This window comes from Dioscorea cayenensis, chromosome 5 (assembly GCF_009730915.1).
Source record: "Dioscorea cayenensis subsp. rotundata cultivar TDr96_F1 chromosome 5, TDr96_F1_v2_PseudoChromosome.rev07_lg8_w22 25.fasta, whole genome shotgun sequence".
NCBI lineage: Eukaryota > Viridiplantae > Streptophyta > Magnoliopsida > Dioscoreales > Dioscoreaceae > Dioscorea > Dioscorea cayenensis.
The window spans coordinates 6,824,646-6,833,936 of NC_052475.1; the positions used below are offsets into that span (position 1 = coordinate 6,824,646).

The 9,291-nt window shown below is 35.9% G+C and overlaps 1 non-coding gene across 1 annotated transcript; it reads left to right on the forward strand.

Annotated features, from left to right (window-relative positions):
* Positions 1-3,353: 3,353 nt before the first annotated feature.
* On the forward strand, positions 3,354-3,460 carry LOC120262553. The gene has a single exon (XR_005536822.1). It is a non-coding gene; the product is annotated as a small nucleolar RNA R71 (small nucleolar RNA).
* The last annotated feature ends 5,831 nt before the right edge of the window (positions 3,461-9,291 follow it).

A 9,291-nucleotide genomic window follows, 5' to 3' on the forward strand; every position in this document is an offset into this window, starting at 1 on the left:
TGACCCATATCCTACAACTTAAAAAGAATACTATAAATTAATCAATAGAATATGGAAAAAAATAATAATAAAGAAGAAATGGATAACAGGGTGCACAACGGGCATACCACGGCCATTATGGGACCATAACGGTCTCAATATGCCCGTTATCACAGCCATGGTAGATCTTTAGAGAGGGATAACGGGTGTACAATGAGCTGTTGTCTGTGTCAGTAGCTCTGTTGTGCACTGTTTTTGGGTCACAATGGCCTCACAACTCTCGTTGTGTGTCCGTTATGTTCTAAAATAGGACAACAACTTGCTAACAATGGGTAGAGGTCATTTCTAGCTGTTGCCAAGGAAGGATGAGTAGGAGAAACATCACAATGAGCTCACAATGCCTGTTGTGGCTCATCTGCTCTAGTTATGAAATTTGATCACAATGATCTCCATAACTGTCATTGTTCATCACGGAACGGTCATTATGGAGCCTAACTGTAGTAAAAAATTTATCATACATCGTCATTTTTTATTGAAATTCATAAGGAAACAATCACTACATAGTTCTAAATTTTTTAATATCATTTCTTCATAGTAAAGATGCAATTTAAAGAGATTTATAATTTTCTAACTAAATTGGCCGAGAGAAGAGAAAAATCCACGGTGTAAATCTAAGTAATCAACTGCTAAGCTCGTTAGAATCAACAACAACGATCTCAAAAGCACTGTGTGGGTGATGGGGTTGAATTCTCCGAGTAAAGTGGAAGAGAGAAAGGAAAGCTTTGAGTGAGAAAGCCCAAAGGACAGCCGTCGGTGCTCTATATCCTTTTGTGACAGCTTTTATAACGTTCGTTATTTTAGTTCCTTTGGGATACAATGCCCATTATGGGACCATTACGAGACTTTGGTCAACTCAGTGAGGACTCAAAGTTTCTAAGTGTTGATCATGGTCGTTCTAGGGTGCGTTGTCTAGATAACAGCATCCCCACGAGCGTGGTAAGGGCGTGCCAGTGCACACTAAAAAAAATCCAGAAAATAGGCATACTCTAGAGAACGACCGTTATGGGTTACAACAACCATGGTAACAGTCCTAATGAGCCTATAACAGACTCACTCAAATTATTCAAAAAATTACAACTCTCTTCCTGAACATCACAATAGGTGCACATCGGCCGTTGCCATGTAAATAGTGAATAAACATGGATTCTCCCTGTAAACAACTTCATGAAAACAATTCCTAATCATGAAAATTGACTCCACATACAAATTCTATGCATAAAAATTAAAAAATATGACTTAACTCAGCACTATTCAATCACGCATCACTCGTTATTCAAAACTAAAATGACAAACACTAAAAATAAAACTAAAAGAGTGAAAGACTATTTAAACTACTTGGGATGCCTCCCAAGAAGTGCTTGTTTTACGTCATGAGCCTGATATATTTGTCCTTACCTTAAGACAGCTTGAGCTTGCTTAGAGTAAGTAAAGAGAAAGCCTCATCATCACCTGCCCCTGGGATAATGGAGTTGGTTACCTCAATAAGACGATCATCTTTAGGTTTTATCTTTCTCCATACCTTCTTCGTTGTTGTAGTTCTCAAATTACTCCTCTTGTTGACTTATTTAGAAGGTGGACTAGATGGTTGTGTTAATTTGTTAGTGAGCTTTTCCTTGAAGTATTCTCAAAGGGGGTTCACCATGAACACATCCTGCACAAAATTAGAAATAGACAAGCCAATTTCATGTGCAAAATAACACTCATCGTCTTGATCCATAGAATACTTCATGGTGCTTAGGAGTTTGTACACCACTTTTTTGGCCCCAACCTTCAAGGTCATCTTTCCATCTCTCTAATTGATGAGAGCCCCAAATGTGTTTAGAAAGGGTCTTCCAAGAATGAACGTGGTCTCTACATCCTCATCTAAGTCTAAGATCACAAAATCCACGAAAACACAAGCTTTTCAATGGTCACAAGAGCATCATCCACAATCCCCCATGGTCATCTCATTGATCGATCGGTCAACTACAAAGTCAATCTTGTTGGACTCAATTCTCCCAATCCAAGTTTCATATAGATGGTGTATGGCATCACATTAATATTAGCCTCAGAATTGACTAGTACATATTCTTCCAGGATCTTTCCTAGCAGACATGGGATCACAAAACTCCCAGAATCTCTCAGCTTCATTAGTAGCTTTTTGTTCAAAATGGCAAAGCAGTTTCCATTAAGAGCCACTATATCTACCTCTTTCAGTTTTCTTTTGTTGGTGAGCAAGTCCTCAAAAACTTTGTATATTTCGACATCTAGGAGAGTGTTTCAATAATTGGGATATATATGTAGAGTTGATTAAAGATACTCATGAACTTCTTAAATTGTGCATCTTATTTATCAGCTTTTAGCATGGAAGGATATGGGATTCGGGGTCTGTATTCTTGAACTGTGGGCTAAACCTGAGATGGACTTCCAGACTCCTCTTCACCTTTCTGATCATCTTTCTCAATGGATTTCTTTGAAGCCGTAGGGCCTTCCGGTATGGTTGTCCTCTTCATCTTGGTATTTGGACTTTGATCGGTCCTTTCCTCAATGATCTTACCACTTTGGAGTGATATTGCTTTCATGTGTTCCCTCGGATTAGCTTCAGTGTTGCTCGGGAGACTACCTTGAGGTCTCTCTGTAGTATCCCTTGCAAACTTGGGTAACTTGATTCTCCAGATTCTTAATTGATGCTTGGGCATTTCTTAGTGTAACACCAAACTCGTCCATCTTGGCAACATTGGTTATCATGTACTTGGCCAACACGTCTTCTGTGGAGAATTTCCCATCTGACTGCTGCTGTTGTGGCTGATACTAATAATTCTACTGCTGGAGAGGCCTTTACTTCTGACCCTAACTCCAAGAAAAGTTAGGATGACTCCTCCATCCTTTGCTTGTAGGTATTGTTGTATGGTTTATTTTGATTTCTCTGATCTCCTCCAATATAATCAACTTATTCTATAGGAGTAATAGCTGAACTCACAATCTGGCACTTAGCTGCCCTATATCCTCCTCCACATGTTTCACAAAAGAAAATTGCCCTGGAATTCATGCTGATACCCTCCTGACCATTACTCACAAGTAGATATAACTTCCTCGTGAGTGCATTCACTTTTGTTGCCAAAGCGGTATCTGCATCTAACTTATGCAATCCGGCCACCCTTGGCAATCTGCCTTTTGGACTCTAGTATGACTCATTGTCAGCCATGTCTTTAAATAATTGTTCTGCCTCATTAGGATATTTGTTGCTCAATGACCCGCCAGCTGCAGTATCGATAATCTATCTTGTCTGGTAGTTAAGTTCATTATACAGGATTTGCAATCTTATCCATGAACTGAACCCATGATAAGGGCACCGTTTGAGAAAAACCTTGAACCTCTCATGTGCTTCGAACAATGTTTCAAACTCTCCCTACTTGAATGCTGGGATCTCTTGTCTGATCTTTGCTACTTTACTTGGTGGAAAGTATCGGTTAAGAAAATTTTTCCACTAAATTATTCCATGTCTTAATCGACCCTGGTGCTAGGGAAGTGAGCCACCGATATGCCAAACCTCTCAAACTGAATGGAAAATAGTCAGTAGTTTGATCATGTCATCTGTAACTGTGCTTATCTTAAATGTCGAATAAATCTGCAAAAATTTCAAGAGATGAGCATTTGGGTCTTCATCTATCAGGCCATTAAACTTACAAGAGTTTTGAATCATCCCAATAGTACTGGCCTTAATCTCATAGTTGTTTACTACTACTGTTGGGGCTTGGACACTGAACCCCTCTCTTATAAATTGTGGCCTCTCATGCTCAAAAAGTATCCTCCTTTTTTCAGCCATGATAGCAGACTCTCTATCTTTAGTACCACTTTCTGCTTCCGCAACTGACTTCCCTTGAAGCTTTCTCAACAGTATTCTCTCGATCTCACTATCTCTTTCTATTAGGCCAGTTGGGTTAGCTCTGGTCATAAACAATTATTTGCAAAAGAGAATAGCAAGAACAAATTAATAAAGTAAAACAAGAATAGAATGAAGTAATACAACAAAAGAATAAATGGCTTAAACACTAAGCTACAAGTTTTTGTAGAATCTCTTGACTAGGCACTCCCAAGCAACAACGCCAAAAACTTGGTCGACACACTTTATGTGTGTATATATCGCAAGTACACATGTCATCAAGTAATACCTCATGGGTGAACAACGAATTCCCCTATAATTGGGGTCCTCTAATGGGCATGCAAGTATCAATCAATTAATAATACCAATCCAAAGGAACAAAATAGCAAATGAATTTCTAAACTAACTCCCTCTAATAGATCATAGATGGTTGACGTTGAGAACATCCCAAGATCATCAAGAGAGTGCCAAATCTCTTTGCGTGCTCTCCACTATCAATGTACGATGAATCCTTCTTAAGAAAATCATCGGAATCTGCTGAATTGATGATGAAACTTGTCTTCAGCCTCTCAGGTCTCTAGAATTTCGGCCGTCTCTCCTAAATTAGGCAAAAGAATCCTTCCTCCATTGTAAAACCTAGGGGTATTTATAACCTGAGTCTACCACGGCCTCACCAAGGGGTCTCACCACACCCGTTGTGAAGGCCGTGGTGAGTAAGTTTTGTTGCTTGGGCCTCAAGTAGTGTCCTCACATGGTCTGTCTCATCATTATGTGGATTATCCATGGGCGTTATGATTTACAATGGCCATTGTGGAGGCCATTATGAGTTCTATGTTATTTTTTGTGGCTCCACACTAGCACAGCTTGGTTACGGTCGTGATAAAAGTGGACAACAGCTGTAGTTAGATGTCACCACGGCGGTTGTGAATCATGATGGTGATCTGTTTTGCTTGAAAACCCCTCCATATTCATTTTGTTATCCCTAAAATGAAATGAAATACCATGGTGAACAAAAGAATAAAATTTTGTTCTAGTTTGGTGCTAAACATGCAAAATCTCATGCTGAATGTAGTATAGATGATGTATAAAATACACATTTTCAAGCACTTATCAATGTGTGAGTGAAAGATAAACACTATAGGGCAACAATGACTTGCCTAAACTTTGAATTATAGATGGGTATGGATCCATCAATATTTGACAAAAGAATGGAGCACAAGGGTGTGTGAACTCCTGTATCGCTTCATGCATATTATGTTTATGCAAAAGATCAACAATAAATGTTTGCTGGGAGAGTAGGTGTCCATGCTTCTAATGTAGGACCTCAATACTAAGAAAATGATCACAATATAAGATGCTCAAAATACTTGAGAAACCTTTGTGAGTGTAATTGAATCACTAAGTGAGTAGCAAATGGACTATTGCCAATAATAATGACATTATAGATATATATAAATAGCAAGAGAGTGGTTTTATCTAAACGCAACATAAATTAAGAAGAATTTTATTCAAAATTCTAAAAAAAATCAACACTTTCCAGATAAGTGGAAAATGCAATCTATTATACTTGAGGTAAACAACTTTTTGCAATTTGTAAACATAATAAGAAAAGTATCTATTATTTGGTTGAGTATCCCTTCCTATGTGAAGAAAAGGCACAAATTTGTGGTCGACAAAAGCTCATAATTAGAGTCTATAGTAGTAATGTTTTGGTGCAATTTCAAAGTATCAGTTTTGAGGGTAAATAAAAAGTGCAATGCATCACTATCCAAAAAGAAGAGAAAGTATGGAGTGAAAATTTTTGTGGGATTTGTTCAAAATCTCATTTCATAGCTTTGGGAAAATTGAAGTCTTTGGCAATTGAATTATTAGGATGGAGCTAAAATTTGGAGAGAACATTTTTGTTTCTTATATTTTAGTGTTTTCATCTCCTATATTCTTAATTTCTTAATGATTATTATGGTTATTGATTCTCTGCTTATTCAAAATGATTTTCTTCTATTGTTTAGAACTTACGAAGAATTCTGGAACACTAACTTTATTACAATAGAGCTTTGTACGGTGGATCGAGGGACCCGTGGGTTTTACCCTTCATCTTGAAAAGGTTTTCCATTTAAAAATTGGCATCTCTTGTGGTTGACTACTTTTGTACTTTTTATTATATATTTTAACCCTTTTCTTCCAATCAAACTGGTATTAGAGCTTAGATTCTTTTGAGGCTTGTTTGAATGATGGAGGCATACTTGGGTAAAATGGTGTGCTTAAATAGTGCAAATTATCACAAATGAAAAGGAATATTGAAAAGCCTTAACCTACAAAGAAGATGCATTTGCTAGTGTTTGATTCACAAAATTCTAAGTTATTAATTGGTGATGATTGGGAGTTTTAGCATCTATAACTATGTAGTTATATTCAGCAGTTAGTTGAAAACAATGTCCGTAATCATAATGAGACACATGCAAGAACTTTGTGGAACAAGCTTGAGCTTTTGTATGCTTTCAAAACAAGTAATAATAAACTTTATATGCTCAATTGAATGTGTAATTTGAATTATAATGAAGGCACTCCTACTCAAATTGTTTGAATGAGTTTTACAGACTTTTTGATTAGTTGGCACGTTTGGGTATAAAGTTTGATAATGAGGTGCAAACATTTTGTTAGCTTAATACTATATTAGATTTAAGGGATACACAAAAGGTATCATTGACTAATTCTACTCTTGGAAGATTTGCAACTCTAGAATATGGTATCTAGAATGGAGAGATGGGAAGAAAGTCTCAATATTCATCATCATCATCATCATCATCATCATCATCATAGGTAGATGTACTAGTTATTGAAGATAGGTTGAAGAAAAAAACAAAATTTGAAAAATGGTAAAACAACAACAGAAGCAAGTAGAGATTACTGTAAAAAATTGTCAAATGCTCTCATTGCAGTAAAACTGGGCATATCAGCAATAATTGCTTCAAGTTGATAGAGGAGGTAGAAAAATATGAGAGAAAAATGCAGAACAATGACAATTCTAATCATTTTACCACTGTAACTAATGATCTTGTTTTTACTTTTGATGAAAATGTCATTAACCTTATACTACATGAGACAAGTCAGATTAAGGATGACTGACTGTTGATCATATCACATAAAAGAGGAACATATTTGCATCATATACTCTTGGTAATTTTAGGATATATATTGGAGATGAAAAATGATTTGGATAAAGGTGGTTGGCATTGGTACTATTTGTTTTTGCTTTTGATGAAAATGTCATTAACCTTACACTACATGAGATAAGCTGGATTAAGGATGATGGCACTGTTGATCATATCACATAAAAGAGGAAAATATTTGCATCTTATACTCTTAGTAATTTTGGAGTATATATTGGAGATGAAAAATGATTTGGATAAAGGTGGTTGGCTTTGGTACTATTTTTTTGAATACCAAACTTGGGACAAGATTATTACTTAAAGATGTTAAGCATATACCTGATGTTTTTTAATCTTATTTAACAAGAAACCTTGGCAATGATGGTTATTGCAGCATCTTTTGTATTGGATAGTGGAAACTTACTTAAGATTCCCTTGTCGTAGCCTAAGAAAGGAAGCATTCTAAATTGTATGTGTTGTAAACTTCAATTTTAGATATCTAATATGATGGAAAAGTAATAGTTTTTACAAAAAACTATGGCAAGATAAATAAACTGCTTAACTAAGAAGAATTTGCTTTCAAGAATCAAAGGTGTGAAGATGAAGAACTGTATTTTTTATTTGGCTAGGAAGGAAAAAAAGAGTCTTCTTCAGTTATCCTTTAAGAAAGACAGAGTTACTAAAGCTTGTTCATTCAGATGTTTGTGATAATTTAAAGGTAAAGTCTTTTGAGTTGTATACTTTAATTTATGATCTTTATAGATGATTGTTGTATAAAGCTTAATTTGGGTCTAGGCTTTGAAGACACAAATCAATTATTTGGTAGTTTTATATAATTTTAAGCATTGGTTGATGGACAAAACATGCAAGAAATTGGAAAATATCCACACTAATAATGATGGTGAGTATTGTGATTATTTTGATGGCTACTTGCATTAGTGAGGCATTTGACATCAAAAAAATTCCTCCGAAGAAACCTCAGATTACATGGTTTATCTAACAGGATTAACAAGACTCTTGTTCAAAAAGTTAAATGCTTGCTTTTATTGGCAAAGTTTCCTAGATCATTTTAAGCAAAGGAATTGTACACAATGGTCCATGTTACTATTTCATCTTCCATGGTTAGTTTTGATTTTGATGTTCTTAATAGAGTTTGTTTGGTCAATATGTTTCTTATGATTACTTGTGTGTATTTGGTAGCAAAGTCGGTGTGCATGTTCCGAGTGATTAAAAGTCCAATTTGAATATCAAGACTAGGTAATGTATCATTAGTTATCATTAACATGATTTAGGATATTGGCTTTATGATCCAGTTGCAAAGAAGTTTGTCAGAAGTCGTGATATGGTTATTATTTTATTTTTTGAGAACTAGACTATTGAGGACATTAAGGAGTGAGAATGTCAAACCTCAAAGTTCTAAAAACTTAGTTCATCTTGATCCATTTTCTTTGATTCATATCATTTACCTAGTTGTTAATAGTAGTCCTAATGACTTTAATGATGATGGTTGAATTCGGAATGATCAGCTAGCTACGCACAATGTTGTTGTGGTTGATATAGCGAATAACTAGAATTGTATACGTATCAAGCTAGCAATAAGTCTTCTTAGGAGATCTACAAGAGAGAAAGTTGTTATCATGTTATCCTCTGAGTGATTATGTACTCTAACTGATGGTTGTGAAGCTAAATTGTCACACCCCGACCCGCAAACTAGGCACGCGACAACCATGGTGATAACCCAAGGAGGGATACACGCATCACTCAACCCTTGAGTCACTGCAAGGCTAACAAAACCCTAGATTTTGACAATCCTGATCACAATATCAAGAATACATAATATACAATGAATAAAACACAATTATAGCATAGGGGAAGCAACATCGTCAAAAATGAGACAATAAAGTGCAAAGAGGTTTACTAGCACCAATACAACCAAAGGTTTCCAAGAAAATGAACCGACGTACAAGTAATACATAAGAGAGTTAAGCACACTAGTGGATCCATATTCCTTATACATTGTATTCATGCTCAAAGGGTAATATACATAATACTAGAAATGAAGAAAGATAGAAAGAGAATGCCTAGCACTCCGCCTCACCGCAATGCTATTAACAGCTAGAGCCTAGAAGGGAGAGAGAGGGTGAGTAACCAAAGTCACTCAGTGAATGGGTTAGTACAATTCTAAAAGAATACACAAAATAAACCAATGAATATCCATAAAATGGCTCTTCCATTAATACA